Genomic DNA, 25,459 nt, shown 5'->3' on the forward strand with positions numbered 1-25,459 from the left:
CATAGTGAGTTTTCCATTAGTTTCAGTGGTAGTGCAGTTTATGCGTATTTACGCCTGGCTGTTCATTTTTAAAAACGCAACCTAAAAACGCAGCAAAAACGCCATGTCTGGCCTTGCCCTAAAGACGGTTTTAACAAATTGGAGTGCTGTCTATGGATATATATTGGGCCATTACCATACAGATCTCTGCTTTTCTGACGCCCAGTTTGCTGCTTTCACTTTCAGTCTGACTGTTCTTTGTTATAGATTAATAACTTATTGTTGACCTTTATTCTCTTTGAAAAGTGTTTACATTCTATAAATGCAATTTTATTGTTCAGGAGACAGGTTATGCAGGTTTTCATTATGTCAGTCTGTAAATATCTTCTGGTGTGTCTACTCCACCCTCTTTCCAACCATCCACCCTTAATTGAGTGAATTTCGATTAGAAAGTTCTGCAAAATTATGGGGTGCCGTTTGTCCCATGTACATTATGTTGACAAAAAGTACATTCTGTCTGCAAAAATAACTTCAATATAGTTGAGGCACAAAATACATTTTACCAGGATACATATATAACTGTGGTCAGATATATTGGTAGAAAATGTACAAAAGCAGTATGTTTAGTCAAAAATGAGAACAAAATCTGATTTCTGTACAAATAGGATATCAAAGTATTGTAAACAAGCATTTTGTCTTTCACACTGTATTTTGTTTCTCAAATGTATAAAATCCATGTAACAAAACTAGTGATGTGTAAAGGAACCTACAAGATGAATTATGTAAAAAAAAACTAGAACAAAATATATAATGTTGTAAGCGGCTATCATATGTGAATCCACACAATTGATATCTCACTATAATTTACCAGTTTGAAGTGACAAAATAGATGCTTATTACAGAAAGGAATATAACCTATCACAGAATCTATAATATCAACAAATTAACACAAGTTCAACAAAACCAATATCAACACAATAGTTAAGTTAGACAAAACAGATAAAACAGACAAAACAGATATTTTCAGATTATCTATTCTGTGAAACATTTCTGTCAGTCAAATTAGTGAACCAATGAGATGCAAGCATACTTCTTAACCAATAACAAGCACTCTTTAACTGAAGTCCATTTATCTATTAATTCACCTTTCAAATAGCAACAGTTATTTGGCCAATAATATTAGGTTTCACTTTTTTTTCTGATCCTGCAGCTTCTTGCCATGTTTCCACTCCCCTGAGGTTGCCATTTTCTAGCACATGCTCTCCAGAATGGATCCTAGGGGTATTAATGTGAAGCTATTAGCTGACAGCATTTTGAACCTTTCAAAAATAGTTGAGAATTGGTCCTCTACAAGCTCCAACACTGGGGTAAGTCTGACAGTGATTTTATTCATCTCTCTAGTGGTGTATACCAACATATGGGTATCTTGCTGTAAGGTGTACATCTTAAAATTTGCACAACTTGCTTTTCAGACTTATTTAGCTTCTATTTTTTACTACTTCAATTAATAATAAGCATACAATCCATAATTGATTGGCCAGCTAACTTAAAAAGGATAAAAACATGCTATTTATTTATCTCTTAATTCAGGGGTCCCTATCCCTATAGTATAGTACAGGTATTGGATCCCTTATCCGGAAACCCGATATCCAGAAAGCTCCGAATTATGGAATGGCTGTCTCCCATAGACTCCATTTTACCCAAATAATCCAAATTTTTAAAAATCATTTCCTTTTTCTCTGTAATAATAAAACAGTAGCATGTACTTGATCCCAACTAAGATATAATTAATCCTTATTGGAAGCAAAACCAACCTATTGGGTTTATTTAATGTTTAAATTAATTTCTAGTAGACTTAAGGCATGAAGACCCAAATTACGGAAAGATCCGTTATCCAGAAAACCCCAGGTCCGAGCATTCTGGATAACAGGTCCCATACCTGTATATACCAATACTATATATCTAGCATCTAATATATCTATCCTCTCCCTCTTTCTGTCTCTCACTCTCTTCTATCTATCATTTAATATAGCAATTCTCTCTCTTTCTCTCATCTATCTATCTATCTATCATCTAATATAGCAATCCTCTCTCACTCTCATCTATTATCTATAATATTTATCATCTAATATAGCAACCTCATAGTGAAACATGCTTTACTTATCCTTTAAAGGGGTTGTTCACCTATAAATCAAGTTTTACATTAAGTAGAGGGTCATATTCTGAGACAATTTGCAATTGGTTTTCATTTTTTATTATTTGTAGTTTTTTTGCTTTATTCAACAACTCTCCAGTTTGCAATTTCAGCAATATGGTTGCTAGGGTCCAAATTACCCTAGCAACCATGCATTAATTTGAATTAGAGACAGGAATATGAATAAGTGAGGGCCAAAATAGATGAGTAATAAAAAGTAGCAATGACAAGTTTGTAGCCTTACAGGACACTTGTGTTTTAGGTGGGGTCGGTGACCCCTGTTTGAAGCTGTAAAGAGTCAGCAGAAGGCAAATAATTTAAAAACCACTTCAATTAATAATAAGCATACAATCCATAATTGACTGGCCAGCTAACTTAAAAAGGATAAAAACATGCTATTTATTTATCTCTTAATTCAGGGGTCCCTATCCCTATAGTATAGTACAGGTATAGGATCCCTTATCCGGAAACCCGATATCCAGAAAGCTCCGAATTATGGAATGGCTGTCTCCCATAGACTCCATTTTACCCAAATAATCCAAATTTTAAAAATGATTTCCTTTTTCTGTGTAATAATAAAACAGTAGCTTATACTTGATCCCAACTAAGATATAATTAATCCTTATTGGAAGCAAAACCAACCTATTGGGTTTATTTAATGTTTAAATTAATTTCTAGTAGACTTAAGGCATGAAGACCCAAATTACGGAAAGATCCGTTATCCGGAAAACCCCAGGTCCCGAGCATTCTGGATAACAGGTCCCATACCTGTATATACCAATACTATATATCTAGCATCTAATATATCTATCCTCTCCCTCTTTCTCTCTCACTCTCTTCTATCTATCTATCATTTAATATAGCAATTCTCTCTCTTTCTCTCATCTATCTATCTATCTATCTATCTATCTATCTATCTATCTATCTATCAATCTATCTATCTTTCATCTATCATCTATCTATCTATCTATCTATCTATCTATCATCTAATATAGCAATCCTCTCTCACTCTCATCTATTATCTATCATATTTATCATCTAATATAGCAACCTCATAGTGAAACATGCTTTACTTGTCCTTTAAAGGGGTTGTTCACCTGTAAATCAAGTTTTACATTAAGTAGAGAGTCATATTCTGAGACAATTTGCAATTGGTTTTCATTTTTTATTATTTGTAGTTTTTTTGCTTTATTCAACAACTCTCCAGTTTGCAATTTCAGCAATATGGTTGCTAGGGTCCAAATTACCCTAGCAACCATGCATTAATTTGAATTAGAGACAGGAATATGAATAAGTGAGGGCCAAAATAGATGAGTAATAAAAAGTAGCAATGACAAGTTTGTAGCCTTACAGGACATTTGTGTTTTAGGTGGGGTCGGTGACCCCTGTTTGAAGCTGTAAAGAGTCAGCAGAAGGCAAATAATTTAAAAACCATAAAAAAAAGCAACGGAGAGCAACTGTTGCCTTAGAATAAGCCATTCTAAAACATATTAAAATTTCAATTAAAGGTGAACTTCCCCTTTAGCTCAAACACTGCAGTTGCAGTCATCGAGGTTGTGAAAGTTTGTTTAGTTTTTTTAAGCTGTTAATGTTTGTCACATCTTTAGTGTTTTTGCTTTGCCATCATCTATCTATTTATTATCTATCTATTCCCCCCTACTTCATTATATATCTGTATATTTCTTTGTGTGGTGCAGTTTCTTCAGGAGCAATGGCCTGTAGAAAAACAGCAGAATGTTTTTTACTGAGGTAGCCTTTTTTGCCACCACTGTGAAAGCTTGTTTAGAGCTCCTTATTCTGTTGATGTTTGTCACAGCTTCAGTATTTGTGATTTTACTTTCTACTTGTCTACTTTAACCCGTAGAACATTTATGTCTGTGTTTTTTGCTTTGTTTTTTTCCTTGTCTATATCTTGTCTATATGTTTATCTCTGTCTATGTATCTCTATTTTCTCTCTTTCTCTATGTATTAACTATATTTTCTCTCTATCAAATGGTGCAGTTTTTTTCCCCAAGATCATCAGCTATTCTATCATTTATAATCTCTCTCTCTCACTTGCTCTCTCTCTCTATATATGTCTTTCATCTGGAGAGTTTATTTTTTAAATCTTTTTGAAATCTTTTTGAAATCTTTTTGAAATCTTTTTGAAATCTTTTAATTGAGCTAGTTTCTAGCTGCATTAAGCTGCATCCTAACTCTAAGAAAACAATGCAGTTCCAGTCATAGAAGTTAATTTTTATCAGAGAATAGAAATCTATGTGATTTTTGCTTTGGCCATGCAGGAGAAATAGAGAATTAGTTCTAAAAAGTCAAATCCATGTGTCTGTGTCTTTGAAAGTTATAAAATCCATAAAACAGAACCAGTGAAGTGTAAAGGCACTTTACAGAATGAATGATGTTAAAAATAATGTCTCTGATTTACCAGTTTAACATTACAAAATAGTTAAGTTAGACAAAACAGATAAAACAGACAAAACAGATATTTTTTAGATCCAGATAACTATTTTGTGAATTTCTGTCAGTCAAATTAGTGAACCAATGAGATGCAAGCATACTTCTTAACCAATAACAAGCACTCTTTAACTGAAGTCCATTTATCTATTCATTCACCTTTCAAATAGCAACAGTTATTTGGCCAATAATATTAGGTTTCACTTTTTTTTCTGATCCTGCAGCTTCTTGCCATGTTTCCACTCCCCTGAGGTTGCCATTTTCTAGCACATGCTCTCCAGAATGGATCCTAGGGGTATTAATGTGAAGCTACTAGCTGACAGCATTTTGAACCTTTCAAAAATAGTTGAGAATTGGTCCTCTACAAGCTCCAACACTGGGGTAAGTCTGACAGTGATTTTATTCATCTCTCTAGTGGTGTATACCAACATATGGGTATCTTGCTGTAAGGTGTACATCTTAAATTTGCACAACTTGCTTTTTTCAGACTTGTTTAGCTTGTTTTTTATAATTGGGAAATTTTACTGCCATCATTACATTTGCATATTCCAGCTTTTATTTGAATTATTGTTCAATAGCAGTTGCAGAATTTAAATTTGTTTTTTGATTCTTGTCTCCCCATTTAAACTGCATTTTATCTTAACTCAAACAGTACAATTCCAATTCTTAATTTATATTAGCTCTAAAAGCACTGCAGATTCTTTTATAGGGGGTTGTTAATGCTTGAGCTTAAGTTTATGTGATTATTCTCTGCATCTCTCTCTCTATATATATATATATTCCCAAATCCAAGGTGGCACACCGTTTAGGTTTTTGCCCGGGTGCCATGATAAAGAATATGTAGAATATGTAGACCATAAAGCAGGCACTCACAGGGAGTATATATATATATATTTATAAATCTTTATATATATATATTATATATATATATATATATATATATATATATATATATATATATATATATATATATATATATATATTACTTTCTATTCATTCTACAAAATATATTACATTCTATTCCTGATCTTTCAATTCAGCTTCGTTCCTTTTCATATTCCAGTCTATTATTCAAACTAGTGCATGGTTGCTAGGGGAATTTGCACCCTAGCAACCGAATTGCTTAAAATGCAAATTGCAGAGCTGCTGAATAAAAAGTTAAATAACTCAAAACCACAAATAATAAAAATAAAAACAAATTACAAATTGTCTCAGAATAACACTCTACATCATATTAAAAAGTTATCTCAAAGTGAAGAAGCACACCTTTAATGCTTAAGTCTGTGTGATTTTTTTATTCGTTTTCTGCATCTATCTGTCTATCTATCATCTATATATCTATCCAGTGGAGAATTTATTTTCAAGCTATTTTAATTGAGCTTATCAAACATTGCAGTTTCAGTTTTATTTAATTATTGTTAGAACTCCAGTCTGTGATTTTTGCATTGGCATATACGTACAATAGAGAAACTTGATTGAAAGTCACTGCTAGCTTTTGCCTATCACTTTGCCCATCTATTTCTGTCTCTGTTTCTTTGTCAGTCCTTGTTTTTTTCTTTTTATCTTTTTAACTAGCTACCAAGTTTTAATTGACCTTGTTTCTTGTCTCAGCATTTAGCTTAATGGAAAACTATTGCAAAAATTAAAACTGTATATGTGCTTTATCTTCTCGAAATTAGAAACCATACATATAATCAATTAAAATTATGTCTGTGTGTGTGTGTGTGTGTGTGTGTGTTGCTTGGTTTTATGCCGTTTGCCTAGAAGATGAATTGGATCTTCACTCTTTCAAAATAACTATATCTCTCTATAGGAATTTATACTGGAGTGTGGTATTGTGCTAGTTTTTGTTTGTACTGGTGGTTGGTTTATGTTATTTAACTATAATTCAGTTTCTAGGCAAAATAAAACAATTAAAAGATGTATTAGACCTGTTAATTAAAATCTGTCCCAAATGCCTGCATGAAGAGAGATTGCTAAATGGGGATACTGAAAAGTTTACTTTATATTTCAGAAACAGTACATAAGTTTTGATTTTTTTTTAACTTCCATGATATGAAGCTTATAAAAAAGTTTATTTGCACAAAAGTTCCTTTTTAACACAGACATTTATAAGTATACACATTTTTGAGGAATTTAAAGTCATATTTATCAAACAATCATTACAATATTATCAAGTGGTGGTCTATTGAAATGTTTAGTTAATTTTCAATCTACTAAATATTCATCAGCTAAATTTTACTTCTTTATACCCAATGCTTGATCAGTCAAAAGAGGAAAAAAGGTTTTAAAGGAGTAAAACTTGCTGTATATGAGACCCACAACCTGACCTGATTAAAGTCTGTAAGGCTGCTGGCACACACTTTAATAGAGATAGTGCCCTGGTGCTAACAGTAGTATTATATAGAATTGTGAAAAATGCTGTTGCACTCTAGGGACTTTGCAGTAAAACAAACTTTATTAGAATCGACGTTTGACCCTCAATGGTGTGTAAAAATGTTGATTCTAATAATAGAGTCCAACAGCATTTCCACAAATGTGTTATATATATATATATATATATATATATATATATAATATATATATATATATTTTATATATACACACACACACACACACACACACACAAATGAGCATTCACACATTTTGCAGTACAATTTCAAGTTTCTTTCTCTTGTGTGGCTGATTCCAAAGCAACCTTTAATCATAATGTATTACACTCTAAATACAACTAGTTATTTAAGGCGTAATTATAGCAGATGCATGTTAGATTTAACCAATGGTATTATTATGAACCGTTAGCGTACATGTTAAAGGGGTGGTTCACCTTTAAGTTAACTTTTAGTATGTCATAAAATGGCCAATTCTAAGCAACTTTTAATTTGGTTTTGATTATATATTTTTTATAGTTTTATAGTTATTTGCCTTTTTATTCTGACTCTTTGCAGCTTTCAAATGGGCGTCGCTGACCCCTTTTAAAAGCAAATACTCTGTAAGGCTACACATTAATTATTATTGCTACGTTTTATTACTCATATTTCTATTCAGGTCCTCTCCTATTCATATTCCAGTCTCTTATTCAAATCAGTACATGGTTGCTAGGGTAATTTGGACCCTAGCAACCAGTTTGCTGAAACTGCAAACTGGAGATCTTGCTGAATAAAAACTAAATAAGTTAAAAACCACAATAATAAAAGATGAAAACAATTGCAAATTGTCTCCGAATATCACTCTCTACATCATACTAAAAGTTATATCAATGGTGAAAACCCCTTAATACTTAGTACTAATCTACTGAAAGGCTGCTGTCCCCTTTCTGACCCTGAGAAATGGAGTGAATGTGAAATAGAAACATTTTCAAGTGGGGGAGAGGTAGTAATGTGCATGTGCCTAGCAATATCTGTATATATACCTTGTCTATATCTTATTTCTCAGCCATGTGTCCTCACTCATAGCAGATTAGTAGTTTAGTTTAGTATCTTAGATCACCCACAGCATTTATCCTTCAATAAATGATCATGCTCTATTCAGGCACACTGTGCAGATGAAGAGGCAAATGCATTTTGGTTTAACCTACAGTTAACCTTGAAAGTTATTTTACACAGTATTCTGTGTAACGGTTAATAAAGTGACACGTAGAATAATTGTTGTCCCCTTTCTGACCCTTAGCATTGAAAGGTAAAATGAAATTGTTACATTCAGTAGGGAGAGTAGCATCAATGTGCATGCTCCTAGAACTAAACTCTGTCATTTGGTCCCTTGTTGTACTAGATTGCTGTGCCAGCAGTATCTCACTGATATGAAGCACCTTGAATATACCATATTCTTTAGTCATGTGTCCAAGACTCTGACAGCAGATTAGTAGGTTAGGTACCTATGTGAGACCAAAGTTAGACAGATTGCCACAGGGAGCTGGTTCTCAGGCCTGCAGAAAACCTGCTGAACAGAATCAGACCTAAACTAGTGCCAGATTCCTTCCTTGCCCACAGCCTGAACCACTGGGTTAATGTGGGTGCAGGCACAGGTGGGAGATTTGGTGCCGAAATGCATAGATGTAATTTGATTTTTTTTGTTTTGGAGAGGCTAAAGTTGGCTGTATACAAGGCAATATATTAAACGTAAGATTTGCACCAGTATGATAACCTGTAACTATCTCTACAATTCCCACCAACTTCAGTACAAAGTTCAGTCGGAACTGTATTTTTCAGGAATACCTTTCAATATTTCCAACACTGAAACACTGTATCCTTGACAGAAAATATGTTTAGGTGCTTTATTGCTCACTGACATAGTAACACAGTAATTTAGGTTGAATAAATACATTTACCATCAAGTTCAACCTTTGAAACCAACCTGCTAATTCATCCAAAGAATATAGTGAAAGGCAGTGGACACTTATTAAATACAGTGATAGAGTAATGATACCCCAGCACAGTGGGTACTGATACCAGTCACTTCATTTACAATGCCCCCCTGAACATTGGGTAACATCAATTCCATGCCAGTTTCATGTATTATGCCCCGACTCCCCAGAAAATGTAGGATAAATTCAATGCTAATTCTATGCTTATCTATAAAGTAACACACTAATAAGAGAATAAAATCATTACAAATTTAATGTACAATACCCAGAACACAAATAACAGAATAAATGCTTGTTTTTTATCGCCTGTAATACTTAAGAACCAAAGTTTAATCCACAGAGTGTACATCTACTTAAACATTTCTGGTTACAGCAAGGCAAAGGGTTAATGCTGTTAAGGTGAGAGATGCTGCAAAGTTTCAGCACTGAGGACTGTCTAAAGTATTTGTTTGATTAAGACAATTCTTTACTGCAGTTCTTTATAGAACTGTTTGGGTGGAAGGTGATGCTAATTATCCCCAGTTGTCAGCTGCCAGAAAAACTTCAGAAGACAGGAATTCCTGCACTTTCCCGCTCCCTAATATCGATCTCCCTTGATGCTGCTGGTTCAAGCCCTGGTACTGCCATGCAGGCATTTGATTGGCTGCAGAATGGGTCAAACATTAACCTCTAGTCAATCCAAGTCCAGTGATACCAGGACTCTCATGGCAAAACATGAAGCATCTAAGCTTTTATTAGTCAAAAATATAGCTAAACGCAGAGGTGAGAGGACATACACCACCCCTTGCAGGTTTCGCACTATAAAGTCAGGGTAGGGAGTAGGGCATTTATTTATTTATTTATTTTTTAAGCGTGTCAAAATACAAACTCTTGCATTTTGGTGCTGAAATTCAATGCACATACATCCAGTTAGCTGATGAAGTGGTTCAAGGGTGCAAAGGGCTATACAGAGGTCTATAGAGATAATAGCACTGCATTTATATTATTATGCTTGCTTTGTTTTCTCTTGCTGTGATGGGGTTTTTAAGTCTTAAATGGGTTGTTCAGCGTGATATTCTGAGACAATTTGGCAATTGGATTTAATGTTTATTATTTGTTATTTTTAGTTATTTAGCTTTTTATTCAGCAACTCTTTGGTTTGCAATTTAAGCAAAATATTGGGTATTATAGTTTTACATTAACCTTGGTAGCAGGCAAATTGTTAAACAAAAATTACATTGCCCAACATGGCAGTGGGAGAGGGAGGCAGGAACATTAAAGGAGAATTCAACCTGTGGGAAAAAAGTTTTTTTTCCCCCACAGGTTGAATTCTCCTTTAAATCCATATCTTGCCTAGTTTTTACTTAAAGGGGTGGTTCACCTTAAGGTAACTTTTAGTATGTTATAGAGTGGCCAACTCTAAGCAACTTTTCAATTGGTCTTCATTATTTATTTTTTATAGTTTTCTGACTTCTTTCCAGCTTTCAAATGGGCGTTGATGACTCCTACTAAAAAACAAATGCTCTGTAAGGCTACATGTATTGTTATAGCTACTTTTTTATTACTCATCTTTCTACTCAGGTCTCTCCTATTTATTATTCCAGTCCTTGTTCAAATCATTGCATGTTGCTAGGGGTTAATTTGGACCGTAGTTACCAGACTGCTTAAATTGCAAACTGAAGAGCTGCTAAATAAAAAGCTAAATAACTCAAAAACCACAAATAATAAAAAAAGAAAACCAATTGCAAATGACTCAGAATATTACTCTCCACATCATTCTAAAAGTTATCTCAAAAGTTGAACAACCCCTTTAAACCCAGAAACCCAGAAGGCCCAGGACAACTGTCCCCCCATGCCAGCTCTGTATGTAAATATATATATATCCCTATGTACAGTGAATCAAACTTTTAATTGATTAATATTTGGGTCACATTAGGACGCCTTGTACATGAACTGTGGGTCCTTTTGCTATATATATTTAACATTTTTTTTAGCCTCTAGGGTCACATCATTTAACAAAACAAGGACACAGCAATTCTGCTACTGAACAGGTATGTTTATGTTACAATATGTGAACACAAAACATTTATTTGTATTTCCCATAGAAAAAATAAAAGTAGGCCCGAACTGTCAATGCAGACGTATGGGTTATGTCCAGGTTCACCTTGGAGGCAGAACAGAAGAATTGGTCTCTTGGCCCCTCCTCAGGATATATAGGCTGGCTCCACCTCTTTTCCCCAGTTCTGTTGTAAAACTCGGTGAGGTGATGAAGAGACAGCAAGATATGAAGGAAGGTCAATAGACACAAGTAGGAATTATAGAGATAGAGAGACAGAGTAGAGAGTCCTGACACCCATACTAAAATCAGCCTGGGTGGGCCTACTAGAAAAGAATTTATTAGGAGTATAAATCCCTTTTTCTCTAGTCAGCCCTCTTGTGAAGTGTATTCTGTAGCCCTCTTTGATAATCTGGAGTACCCAACTGTCCAGAACATGTGTTTCCCAGCAGGATAGGAAGGTGGACAGGTGCCCTCCTACTATGGGTAATTGTTGGAGGCAGTCAGGCTGAAGTGGCTTTAGGGGTGGTAGGCTTTCTGTGTCTACCCTGTTGCTGCCACTGTTGTTTATTGGGCCTGCCCGTCTTGTGTTACTGGTAAGAAAGTAAGGGGAACAAAAGGAACAAAATTGCGGTTGGGAGTAGACCATGTGTGTCTACCAGTAGATCTGTTGGCATTAGGGCTTAATTGGTCTTGACACCCTTTTTTTCCTGTTGGAAGGAAGGTGCTCTTTCCACCCGTAACTTCAGTGATAATTTGTTTGAGATCTGGTCCAAACAAAGCAGCTTGTTTTTAGAAGCTGTGTCCCCTGACCACTGGCGAAGCCATAGGGCCCTTCGAGCCATCACCGAATTGGCTGAAGACTTTGCCGCCAGGCGGACGATTTCAAGGGCTGAATCTGCTACGAAGGACAGGGTAGTATCTAGTCTACTGATGTGCCTGTCTAAATCCTGAGCTGAAGCTGGTGGATTTTCAGCTCTCTCTTGTGCCCATTGTTTAGCTGTGCGGGCCAGGCCTGCTGCTGCTGGTCTGAGAATAGCTGCCATTTGAGTGTAAGCTCTTTTTAGGGAAGACTCTGATTTCCTGTCCATAGGATCTCTAAAGGCCGCTTCTTCGGTTGGCAAGGTAGTTTGTTTAGAAACACTATAAATAGCTAATCAATCTTTGGTGGTTTATCCTAAACTTTGCACTGTTCCTCTGGAACTGGATAAGTATCATAAAATCTTTATTCAAGGTAAATCGCCGGTCTGGTTGTGACCATTCAGTGTCAATAGTTTGGGTGATTGACTTGAATATGGTGAATGACCGGGATTTATTTTGGTGTACACCTAGGACCTATCGACTTTTGAGATAGCCGTGGCTTCATCTTTTATCTCTAATGTCTCCATCATCTCTCTAAGGAGCTTCCTGGAAATATCTGGTTTGGCAAATGTAGGTTGCTCTGATTCTGATCACTGATTGAGTCAGAAGTCACCCCCTCTGATTCTGGTAACATTGAATCATGAAAGGAAATGGCATCAACATTAGATGAGGGGCCTTCCTCACTATCAGACATGTCAGGTGGAAGGTATTGAGCCTTACGTTTGGTGGCTCTTTGTGGTATGGTAGGAGGTTGGAACACTGTCTTATCTATCATTAAGAAGTCTCCTACCTGAGGAGGGAGTTGTGGTATTACATGAGAAACTGGTTGCATAGTTATTGGATCATTAGAAATGGACTCCTCATTTCCTTGTAGCTCCAGTATGGCTGAGTTAGTGTCAAGATTAATATCCTGTGGAAATAGGTTGTGGCTCAAGAGGCTTACAGTCAGTGCAGTATAAAGATTCTGACTTTCTCAGAGTATGCCTAAATTTTCTGCATTTAACCACTTTTGCTGGCTTCTAGTTGATTTCTTTACAGAGTTTGCAGCTGCATGTCGACTCTTAAGTTCCTAAGCGAGTCTGCTCTTTCCATAGTAGAGGTAGCAATTGTATAGTTGCACAGTTTTGGTTAATAAAGGCTGTGTGTAAACGCCTTGCACGCTGGCCATGAGAGCTCAGTGTGCTGACTGCTCCTGTTGTGATGCGCAACTAGAAATGGTGCTGCGCTATGACGTAATGACTTTGCGTAACGTCGCGTTCCGTCTTTCACGCCAAAACAGAAGCGGTCACTAAAAGGAAGATGGTGGATTCTGGTTGCACAGAGCGCGCTTACCAGACATATGTGCCTTGCGCTGTATTGGAAAGTTCGCCACACTGAATGAGCGATTCTGCTTACCTAGGGACACAGCACTTTAGTAATAAAGGCTCTGGATACTGTGAACAGACTCAAAGTAGCTCTCCATGCTGCCCATGGGGATTAACCCCATGTGTACCTGAGACAATTCTCACTGGGCTCTGTGGTAGCACTGCATACCTAGCCCTGGGGAGTAATAATTAGTCTGATTACTCCACCTACTGTTAATTGCCAGTAAGGAGGAAGAATCCTGACACAATGGGAGACAGCTCTGCATGCCTCCATAATGTGTGTATAAGGCTGTCCACTAACTGCAAAATGCCAGCCAGGAGGGATCAGCTTGAATCGGTGGGAGACAGAACTGCATGCCTCCATATCAAATGTTGTAAAAAATATAAATAAATAAAACTAGAAGAAGAATTTCTGTCCTTCACCTCCAAGACAGGACAAAGAACTGGGGAACAGAGGTGGAGCCAGCCTATATATCCTGAGGGAGGGCCAAGAAACCAATTCTTCTGTCCTGCTCCAGAGGTGAACCTGGACATAACCCATACGTCTGCACTGACAGGAGGGCTGACTAGAGAAATATATGTGTGTGTGTGGTGTGTGTGTGTGTGTGTGTGTGTGTGTGTGTGTGTGTGTGTGTGTGTGTGTGTGTATATATACCACAATGAAAGACTGCACCAGTCAGGTCTTGAAAAAAAGTGAAAAACATTTTTTTTCAACATTTCGGTTCCTCACTTGAGCTGTCCAGCCTAAACGTTGCAAAAATTTTTTTCACACACACAGACACACTCTCTCTCTATATAACTTTTACAATTCACTTATAACAACTTCACTTATTGGCTAACTGTGATCTCGTGTATAGGGTCTGCCAACAAAACAAATCAAAATTAATTTAGGCATACATGTCTGGCCTGCACTGTATCTGTCACACACATGTATAGTTATCTTTAAATTGTTCTATTCATTACAATAAACAGCACAAACTAAAGAGCAGAGGTGAGACTCCACTTCTTTTCTGGCTGATCAACAGATATTGTCTAACAGTAAGCTTGATTGGCAGGTGACACCTTCTTCTCTCTTCCTATCTGTGACTAAATGGTCCATATTAAAACTCCATATTAAAAGTCTAATTGTGGGTCAGTCCAAGACTGATAGAAATTAAAACAATCTAGTGCTAAGGGAAGTTGGAGTTAGTAAGCAAACATTAGTGCAGTATAGAATCAGGAACTGCTTAGGCTCATTTATGAACACTTGGCAAATTGGCAACTGGGCAGTAGCCAATGATGACAAATCAGACGTGCATTTATTTTTCTATCTGAAGCTGGCTGAGAATGGCTTATCACTGAGTGGTTGCAAATTAACCAGTGTTTATAAATGAGCACCATATTTTCTGCTTAAGTAATGTGTAAGTAATGATTTTTCTCTGCAGATGATTATTACTTTGAATGGATTTGATGATGTTTTTTCGCTCCAAAACTTTTTATTGTGAAACTTGAAAAATTTGAAAAAAAAATAGATATTGAAAATTTAATATTTGGTGCAGATTTAATTAGATTTCTTCTCGTAACCACCAGAAAATAGCCCTTAATAAAATAACTTTTTTTTTTTTTTAGACATTTCAACTTCCAACAAAACCAGCCAAGTTAATTCTACTATTAATCAGGTATGTGTGTATTTGAATACAACAAAATGTTAATTTCCCCACTGTCAAAAAATATACATACCCATTAGCTAAATATTTTTTACAGGAATACAAAAATATACACTATTTAAAGAACCTGTTGGTTGAAAACTATGGCAAGTCTTAGGCTAACCAGATCACTTGAAAATTCAGCAACATGTCTAGAAAATCCAGCTTCACTGACTGTAGTTTAATTTGAATGAGCAGTGCAGCCTGCAACATGCAAATTCAAAAGTACTGAAGTGTCCAAAATGCACTGCCCACTTGGTTCAAGATAATAGTGCAACTTTCCTCATACAGGTCACCACTTTCCTGATATGAATACTTTAAGTAAAAGAGAAATGAGGAGAGCACTCAGTAAGCATGAAAATGCTGTGGTTACTTGTTTAATGCCAACCACCCAGGGCCGGCCTTAGGCCAATTGGACCAATTTGGGCCCCGACCTCTGGGGCCCCGCACTGCCCTTTCCTTTCTATTTTGTGCCTGTATGCCCTTATTTTCCTAAATACTTGCTGTGTCAGTAGCAGCAACACTTTGTCTAGGGGCCCCGCCAACATGGTCCCAATTGGGCCCACATTTGATAGGACCAGCCCTGCAACCACCAATATAATATGTGTACTGGTGGTTACTTAAACAAGTAAAAACAGCACTTTCATGCTTACTGAGTGCTCTCCTCATTTCTCTTTTACTAAAAGTGATCTGGTAAATTGTTATGCTTTATAAATAAATCACTATAATCTCAGGATACTCAGGGCCACCATCAGAAATTATTGAGCCACATACAAGTTATTCATCAGGGGCTCCCCCTGAACACAAGCACATAGTACAAAGGTTTTGGCCATGCCCTTGTATGCAATACACAAATGATTAGCTAACAGTTACCTAGGTAGATTTTGCTTGCATAAAAGTATGAACTTCACAAATGTTTTTTTTTTAACTATGACAACTATGATACAAACTGATACTAATATTAAAGTGGTTGTTCACCTTCCAAACATTTTTTCAGTTCAGTGTTTTCGAATTGGTCAATTTAGAACAGTTTGTAGGGTCGGCGACCCCCCTCCCAGAGCTGCTTTAGAACGTGAAAAATTATACCTTAAACTTCAGAAAAAACAGTGACAGATACAAAAAAGAAAGTAATTGGAAAAAGTCATTATTTCTGTGATCTCTCTGAAAACAACTAGTTGTTTGAAGGTGAACGACCCCTTTAATTGCCATTGCGTCCTATTGGTTTATGCCATTAGCCCTATGCTACTTTAGCCTAATAAGTAGCATTTCAAAATGAATATAAAAAATCTGTTTGCTCTTTTGAGAAACGGATTTCAGTGCAGAATTCTGCTGGAGTAGCACTATTAACTGATTAATTTTGGAAAAAAATTCTTTTTCCCATGACAGCATCCCTTTAAGCAATATGGCTTGCAGTTTGGCTATGGTTTTTCCGTACCTTAAACTATTGTTAAATGAAACTGGTGAAGTGATTTCCTTTGTGCGATACTAATAATGTTAACCTATACGGTTTATGGCAACTCTTTTCTCTACTTTCTCTCCCTTTGCTCCTCCAAATTTCTATTACTTCGATTACTATTTTATTTTATTTGTGTTTGCTTACTTTTTGAAAATAAATATAAAACATTTGTTTATAAAAAAAAAGTTACATATCCTTGCTCTCTCTTTCTCTGTTGGATAACGGGTTTGTTAATATCTGTTTTTTTTTGTTTTTTTTTTAGATGGAACCTATTTTGAAATCCTAGATTGTAAACAACTTGCAGACGAAGAGGTTGCATTTATAAAAAAACTGAAAACCAGCCACATCCTCGCATTTGCCACGGGAAGTGGAAATATACCCGCACTAGGATTTCTCCAAGGCCACGAATATCGTTCATTCATGATGAGGATCGTGTTTATCCAATTGCACACACATGCAAAAATGAGCTTCAGTTGTTTGTCAATGCCCAAAAAAACCAAGGATAATAATTTTTTATATTTCTTATTGACTGCTCTTATGAATGGGGCAGTAATTAGCACTGTCTAATTAAAATTTTAAAGCACAGTCATTGGTCTGTAGCCTATCAAGCAATTGTATCCCATTCAGAACTGTTAAAAAGAAATATGAAAAATTATTATCTTTTGTTGTATATTTTCTGTTCATTTAAGGAGGAACTATCATGAATTCTGAATAGATAAAAAATAGTTTATGTAAAAAGGACTTAATTTGCTACCATGTGAAGTAAACAGATGAAGATCACACTGCATCAAGAGCAGCCATTCCTTCCTCACTTCTGGCAAGCTGCCAAAATCATTGTTTCTCCAAGTTATTTTACCAGTAGTAGAGTGCTTATGCTAACAAATTTCTGTCTCTTTTTTTCATCCATTCTCGTGAAGTCATCAGTAAGTACTGTATGTGTTATAATCATTGTGCAAGGGGACAGTGCTGCCGTGCATTCAAGGGAGTGTGCATGAGAATGTAAACACAGGAATATTGTTTACAGCACAGTGGGGTCTTCTTTTCACTGTGCCCTACACAATATTAATAAGATAACAGCCTTTACTATTGACTTTACATGGATTCTCTGCAAAGCATGGCTGAAAAAAGAGACAGGGTTTGTTAGTAACAAGCACTCCAATTATTAGAAAGTAATAGAGTAGTGCAACAATGATTTTGACAGCCTGCCAGAAGTGAGAAGGAACATTGCAGAAAGCTATGAATTCAGTGAGCTTCACAACAATACAAAATTAAAAAACATGTTTAGAGAAATTGATTTCTTTTTACAGAAACTATTAAGGTAAATGGTCATGGGGGAGTTTAATCACCAGCCATAAATCTCTGCTTCTGCAGGTGACTAATTTCCTCCAAATGCTTTTCCCACTTGTAATTAAAGTAAATCGCTGGTGGTCAAACCAAGAGTCGCTTTGGTCTTGTGACTTTAGAAGACTAAAGGAAACACTGCTTCAGTCATCGGATTCACCATGCTGTTGGTTAGCATTTGTAGGAGATTAGTTGCCTGCAGAGATTCATTTACTAGTGATTAAACTCCTTGTGGGCATTCGGTTATACTTGGCACTAAAAATTCATAATAGTTTCCCCTTTAATGTTTAGTGTGTGTCACAGGCAGTTTTCAGTTGTTTCTACACTGAAAGAGAAAATGGTTGTTTTTTTTATATTTGCTTGCACTTCAAGAAATACTGTACAACTTGTTTTCATATTTGCGTGCACTGCAGGAAATAAACTTGTGTGTGTTCATATTTACTTGCACTGCAAGAAATACACTTGTTGTTTCACATTTGCTTAAACTTGTTTTTCATAGTTACTTGCACTGCAAGAAATAAACTTTTGTGTTTTTATATTGCTTGCACTGCAAGAAATATACTTGTTTTTCATATTTGCTTGAACTACAAAAAATACTCATGTTTTTATAGTTTCTTACCCTAAACAGATATGACAGCATCTTAGTCAGTTATACATTCAGTGTTACATAGGTCAATATGTCAAATAAGGCATTTACTATAGAATATCTTATTCATGATTAAAGGCTTCCAACCATTACACATTTTCAGAGTTGTAAGAAAACTAAGATGCTAAGAAAAAACAATTAATGAACATATTACTAATATATTTTGTGTCTTGTTTTTTGCTACCTGGGGGCAGTGGTGGCCTAAGGGTTGGGGGATTTCAAAGTTTGAGATGCTGGTATGGCAGGTGTTTGATATCCAGGAAGACCACACCTAATCAATTTTTTGGGGCAACCTCTCTGTAGGTATTGTATGAACTGATTAATTGGTATGAACTGATTCCTTCTTTTGGACAGGATGGTTTGACTTCCACTTCATGGCGATGAGCTTTGACTGTATAAAGAGAGGGTTGAGGAGGGTGGCTTAATGTTACTTGATTCAGTGACAACGTTTTGGGAGTAACCAGAAAAATAAGTGCTAATTAAGCCAATTTCTCCTGTCACTTTTGTTCAGAACCTCTTGATGTAGGGCAGACAGGAGCATGAAATCTACTGGAGAATTGAGAACATTTGGACAGAAATCAGGACTATTAGACTTTATCGTATTAAATCTGTTATGGGTTTAAGTTCTATGTAGGTAGCACATTTGTATAATTTTGTCCCTAAAGCTAATTAAAGGGAGTGGTTTCTTCATTAGATTAACTTTTAGTTATATTATAGAATGGCTAATTCTAAGCAACTGGATTATTTTTTTAAAGTTTGAGTTATTTGCCTTCTTCTGACAACAAATGTTGTATGAGGCTACAAATAAAGCTACTTTAAATGACTCATCTTTCTATTCTGGTCCTTTCCTATTCATATTCCAGGCTCTCATTCAAATCAATGTATGGTTGCTAGAGTAACTGAGACCCTAGCAACCAGAGTGCTGAAATAGAAAACCGGATAGTTGCTGAATAAAAAGATTAGGGGCTGATTCACTAACTTCGAGTGAAGGATTCTGAAGTAAAAAAACTTCGAATTTTGAAGGTTTTTTTGGGCTACTTTGACCTTCGACTATGACTTCGAATCAAAAGGATTCGGAGTAAAAAACTTTGACTATTCGACCATTCGATAGTCGAAGTACTGTCTCTTTAAAAAAAACTTCGACCCCCTAGTTCGGCATCTAAAAGTACCGAAGTCAATGTTAGCCTATGGGGAAGGTCCCCATAGGCTTGGCTAACTTTTTTTGTTCGAAGGATATTCTCGATCGTTGGATTTGAAATCCTTCGAATCGTTCAGTTCGAAGGTTTAATCGTTCGATCAAAGGAATTATCCTTCGATCAAACTATCTGCGCTAAATCCTTTGACTTCGATGTTCGAAGTCGAAGGATTTCAATTCCCAGTCAAATATCGAGGGTTAATTAACCCTCGATATTCGGAACCCTTAGTAAATCAGCCCCTAAAAAAACTCAAAAACCCCAAATAATAATAAAACCAATTGCAAATCATTTCAGAATATCCCACTCTACATCATAATAAAAGTCAATTTAAAGTTGAGCAACTCCTTAACATATCATTATGTGTTTCTAGGATGTAATTCCACAGTTCTTAGGTAAGATGGGATGTCCTGTGACATTTTTAACTGGATCCCTTGGCCTGTTCTAAAGGGTTGTAAATGAGGATACTGGTTTGGATAGATTGGGGGTTTGAAGGCTAGCTCCTCTATTTCACCATGGTGAAGGTATCAATGTGAGTGTGGCCAAAACTGAAAGAGCCTGAAGAACATAGTATTTGGGTAAGTTAAATGTGTCTTTCAGATTCTCAAAGGTGAAACTCATTTCCCTTGGGACTATGACATGCTCCAGGTGTTTTAAAATTGCACTGAGCTTTGTATTTTGTGGTCAGGTATAAGAGCATAATGAGTGAGCTGTGGGGTTATGGGCCCAAAGGGTATGTTACCAGAGTACTGTGATTCCACCCTAACATGAAAAGCACACAAAAGGAAAATATAGACAGACTGCTATAGGGAAATTTGTGTCTGTTAGAATACACAGAAAATGCTTTAGGACAATCAACAAATCTATAAACTTGGAAGCAAGTTTTGGTTGTATAAAAACCAGATGTACTGCCAAACAGAGTCTCAATGTAGGTTGACAATCCACATAGGGCTATTAATGGCCAATCACAGCACTTATTTGGCACTCCAAAACATTTTTCTTGCTTGTTTGCTCCCCAACTCCTTTTTTCTTCTGAATGTTGCTCCACTGTTCAAAGGGTTGGGGATCCCTGCCATAGCAAGAGGGTGAATTTTGTTTTGGGAAGGCTATACCGTCCACTGCTTGTTTCATACTCAAAACACACAAAAAAGTACATACAAGAGTCATTCATGGACAGTGGGCAATTTGCACCTGGGCTGCAATCCATAGCAACCAATCTGTGATTAGCAATTTTATCTATCTTCAGGTTCAACACTGAAAGCAAAACTTCATTGTATGGGTTATGCCCAGGTGCACATGTGCCCACTGTTTATAAATAAGCAAGTGTCACCTTTATGCGTCATTATGCACCCCAGAATAAATGCAGTGCAAATTAAATCCCAATTATTAATTATATGTAAATATGTAAAAAAATTATGTATTACCAAATACAGGTATGGTACCTAATATCCATAATCCTCGGACCTGAGGTATTCTAGAAAAACGGAACTTTCCGTAATTTGGATCTTCGAAAATCATGAAAAACATTAAATTAAAGCCAATGGGTTTGGGTTTTTGCTTCAATAAGGATTAATTATATCTTATTTGGGATCAAGTACAAGCTACTGTTTATTATTACCACAGATAAAGGAAAATCATTTTTAAAAATTTGAATTATTTGTTTATAATTTAAAAAATGATTGTATCTCCAGCGCATCCCCAGTGTTTTTGAACGATGTGGTTTGTTTTGGTCAGCATGCCACCCCCCTAAAATCCTGCCGCCCTAGGCCCGGGCTAGGTGGCCTTTCCACAAATCCGGGCCTGGCAAACCAGCCAAATTGCTCCAATTGCGCATGCGCTGACCGAACTCCCGTCAGTTTACGGAGAGCCGTAAGATGGATGCCGTGAAGTCTGCTGCCGGGAATCTGTGACAAGGGGTAAGTATAAAGGCATGGGCATTTCCACAGGGAAGTTAGCCTGGAGGAGGAGGGGGGTCTACGTGGGTGGGGTTATGGGATTTTTCCTACAGGGTTTTCCTCTCCTTTAACTCTTGCTTAGAAGGTAATGCCGCTTTTGGATGCAGGCTTATGGTTCTTGTTAGGATTTTATTAAGGCACATTACCCTTTTTGAAACCCTACCCTGCTGTTTGGGAAGGCTAAGCCTCCCCAAGCCTTCATTATAATCCCATGGTTTACACTCATACAAACTGCTGGAGGGGCACCCATATTGTGTCCCTGTATGTAGCACAGTATGAACTGTTTAAACTTAGGTTGGTCCTGATAGGTTTCCCTATATCCTGCTGTCTCCTGCCTTCCCTATACTCCCTGCTTGTGCCATACTTTGCCTGCCCTATGCTCCCTGTGTGTGTCATACTCTGCCTGCCCTATACTCCCTGTGTGCTGACATTACTCTGCCTGCCCTATACTCCCCGTGTGTGTCATACTCTGCCTGCCCTATACTCCCTGTGTGTGCCATACTCTGCCTGCCCTATGTTCGATGTATTGATGTCACAAAAGGATATGTCAAGGTTCCGGTTTGTGTGCTTCTTCTGCCGGTTTAAATAATGTTCCCCTCAGACTTGTAGTAAAAACTTTAACCATAATGTAGAGAAAACCAGCACTCACTAGCACGAAGTTTACATTTAAAAAAGACAAAAAAATAATACCAATATAGTGTAGTATTTTGTAAAAATGTTAAACACCTTTTAGTGTTTAAGCGAAGTAATGAACATAGTTAATTGTTATATGCGCACTTTTTTACTAAGATCATTGTGAGTGTAATTTTAACTTATTGGCTAATAAAATATTTACACTATGTCAGTACCTTCTTATAGAGCTGCAAGATTTGGAGCAGATTGGTGAACCATCAGCCCAATAACTCTTCCCAATGCATCTCAGACAAGATACGCAGTTCTTAATATGACTTAGAAAACTTGTTTCCCATATGAGTGATGAGTGATATTCCTGCAGTTAGCAACCAAGTATTATGTTTTTGGTTATGTTACCATTAATGTGGACATGGTCTTTAAAGTTCTTGTAGTTTCATGGGTGTGGTTTAAAAAGAGGGAGTGTAGGCCAAAAGGCCAGAACAATTCATGCCCTCTGTACCACAGAAGTTGGACAACACTGTGCTCCTGATAGCAAAAACTGTACTGGCCTGGGGCAACAGTGAGCAGCAATCCTCTTTCCCCTCTCCCTCCTTCTTTTTCACAATCCCACAGCCAATACATGCTTAGTTAGAGTAAAAAAGCCATGCAAGTGGCACAAAACAGAAGCAGTCACACAGGTACCCAGTTTTCTGTTAACAAGAGCACTAAGCCAGGGTTTCAGGTAAAATTATTTCAATCCCTGGGGGTCCTTAATATTTTAGAAACCCCCAGTGATTTGGGAAAGTGGCAATGATGGGGGGTGCTGTTAAGGACCCCATGTCGTTAAGGACCCTTCCTTTAAAAGACAACTGTACTTTGGGATCTAAGGTACAAAAATCTGTACAGCCAGATATTGACTTTATATAGAAATGATTACCAAAAGGGGGATGTTTAAAGATTAATTTAAAAAAATTTTAATACATAAACCCATAAAATATGCTGTACCCATAAGGATTTAGGGGAATGTTCTGTGCTGAAATCTCTGCACGATATTTTAGGTTTATCCCCCAACATTCTTCTTTACATAGTGATTTATGGGAAACTGGTTGTGCAGGGCTGTACTTAATGCTCTGTACCCCATTAATGTTTTTTCAATCTAGGGGGGCATACCATGCCCAATCTCTGCCTCTGGCCCACTGCTACCTTAAAGCAGGCCTGACTCTATTAATATTTATTTATTTAGTTTTGCCTTGCACTAACCCCAAAAGAATTCACAGACATTCCAATAATATCTATATTAGAGAAGTGAATCAATAACTTTAGAAGACATTTTTAACTTAAAAGCTATCAGGTTATTTAAAGAACATGTAAAGTACAATTCACTTGTTTAGTTCTAATGGACAAACAAAAAGCTGATTTAGGGCTGCCTGCAGAGAATATATATAAAGATGCTGGGGCAGTGCTTTTCCTTGGCAGGTATTGGTTTCTCCTAACATAAACACTAACCCAAGGATAAACACACACAAACTATTTCACTTGGATGTACCTAACATGTTGATGCTTCACATGAAATGTGCTTTACATGCTCTTTGAGACAGGGGCTCATTATCAACACTGGCACAATTGCCCATGCACCCATGGTTTACCCATGGCAACCAATTGTTGCATTCATTGTCCTACCCTGCAGCTGCCCTGAAATAAGCCAGACACTGATTTGTTACTATGGGGTACTGCCCATGGGCAGATTTGCCCCAGTGTTGATAAATGAGCTCCTGTGTGCTTAGCTATTGCATGCAGAAATGTATTATTTTCAAAAAAAAGTTATGTATTTGTTTAGAAAATAGTAAATTCAGATAAAATCAGTATTTCATGAATACTTCATATACTTTGAAGGTGAACTATTACATGGCAAGACAACAATTCAACAAAATATGTAATTGCTATATGACATAGTCCTGCAGGTTTGCATGGCAACTGCCCATGGCAGAAATTAATTATTCAAAACATCAAGCCTGCTGAGGTCTGTTCAGTTCATTTGCTTTTCAGCAATAAATTGCCCCACAATATTCACAGCTTTTTCATAAAGTTGTTCACAGTTGTTGAGGTTTACCAAATCCTGTGGTATTTGAGCAGTCAACATCTCTAAAAGTTCAGGGGGTGCATTAATTCTGATATCTGGTACTTCAACCTGGGTCAGGTGTACTTCTTCTATACTGTTTTCTTCCTCTGAAGGGTTGTGTAAGTGCAGGTCTGTTAGATGATTCTGTTTAGTTCATGCAGCTGTAATGGAGTATAGTTTGACTCTGTTGAAAGGCTATGATTGTTATGGGCTTTTATGTGGTCAGACAACATATTATTGATAAACTTTTTAAAAACCCAATGCAAGCAGAATAAATCCGTATCATTTAGTGGACTCAAGCAAGCAGATATTTTCTAAGTTGTAAAAAACTGATCTGAACGTGGAACTAATTAATCTGTTTATGTCTCTCCACAAGCGCTCAATCCTTTCATTGTGGACGGAGCTTCCTCTTATTACAGATGCTGCTGTTCTATGATGATCTGTCATAACTTGCCACACTTTCTGATTTTCACCACCAAGATCTGTTCTAACATGTATGGGCCATCCATGCACATGTACTGAGTTTTGAAACAAAGAATAAACTGTATCTGATTTGTTATTGGTGGAACAAGCAAGAAATAAAATAAGCCTACTAAACCCATCTATCGCTCCATGGATCACAAGCTTCCACCTAATCAGTTTATGCAATCCATCTAAGTGCCCAGACATAATTCGGGCAGGGGTGAATAATACACTCTCCTTGAGATGGTTGGTCTTTTTCTCACTGCAATCCCTTCGGGATCAACTTCATGAAGTATTGTTCTAAGGCGATGTCTCTGAACATATATTCCATGTGCTCTTAAGTGACCATTTATGAAAACTTCACCTGCATGCATGTGACACTTTTTAATATCTTTTATCTCCTCTTTCAATGTAGCATCATTAATGGCTGGTGAATTTCTGCCATGAAATCCCATTGCATCCATCAGTCTATAGACCATATTTCGACTGATATCCAATCGTCTTGCAATTTCAGATATGGTCAGCCTTAACTCAAACAATCTCTTTATATTATTAACTAGAACTCCCTAAAAATAAGGAAAAATTGTTATAGATGAAGTGTTTCACCTCATAAATTGTCAATACATTGTCTTAAAAGCTATATGCAAAAGTCTGTGTAAAAATATTTAGTGTAAATGCTACAACAGGATTTACAACTAGGGATGAGTAAAATATTTTCAAAGCAAAAAAATGCCTACAGACTC

General features: G+C 36.6%; 1 long non-coding RNA gene across 1 annotated transcript; it reads left to right on the plus strand.

Moving 5' to 3' along the window:
- Positions 1-449: 449 nt before the first annotated feature.
- Positions 450-14,878, plus strand: LOC121398198. Its single transcript, XR_005964176.1, has 4 exons — positions 450-1,346; positions 4,849-5,005; positions 10,961-11,017; positions 14,856-14,878. It is a non-coding gene; the product is annotated as an uncharacterized LOC121398198 (long non-coding RNA).
- Positions 14,879-25,459: the final 10,581 nt, after the last annotated feature.

The sequence above is a fragment of the Xenopus laevis genome, chromosome 9_10L, assembly GCF_017654675.1.
Source record: "Xenopus laevis strain J_2021 chromosome 9_10L, Xenopus_laevis_v10.1, whole genome shotgun sequence".
NCBI lineage: Eukaryota > Metazoa > Chordata > Amphibia > Anura > Pipidae > Xenopus > Xenopus laevis.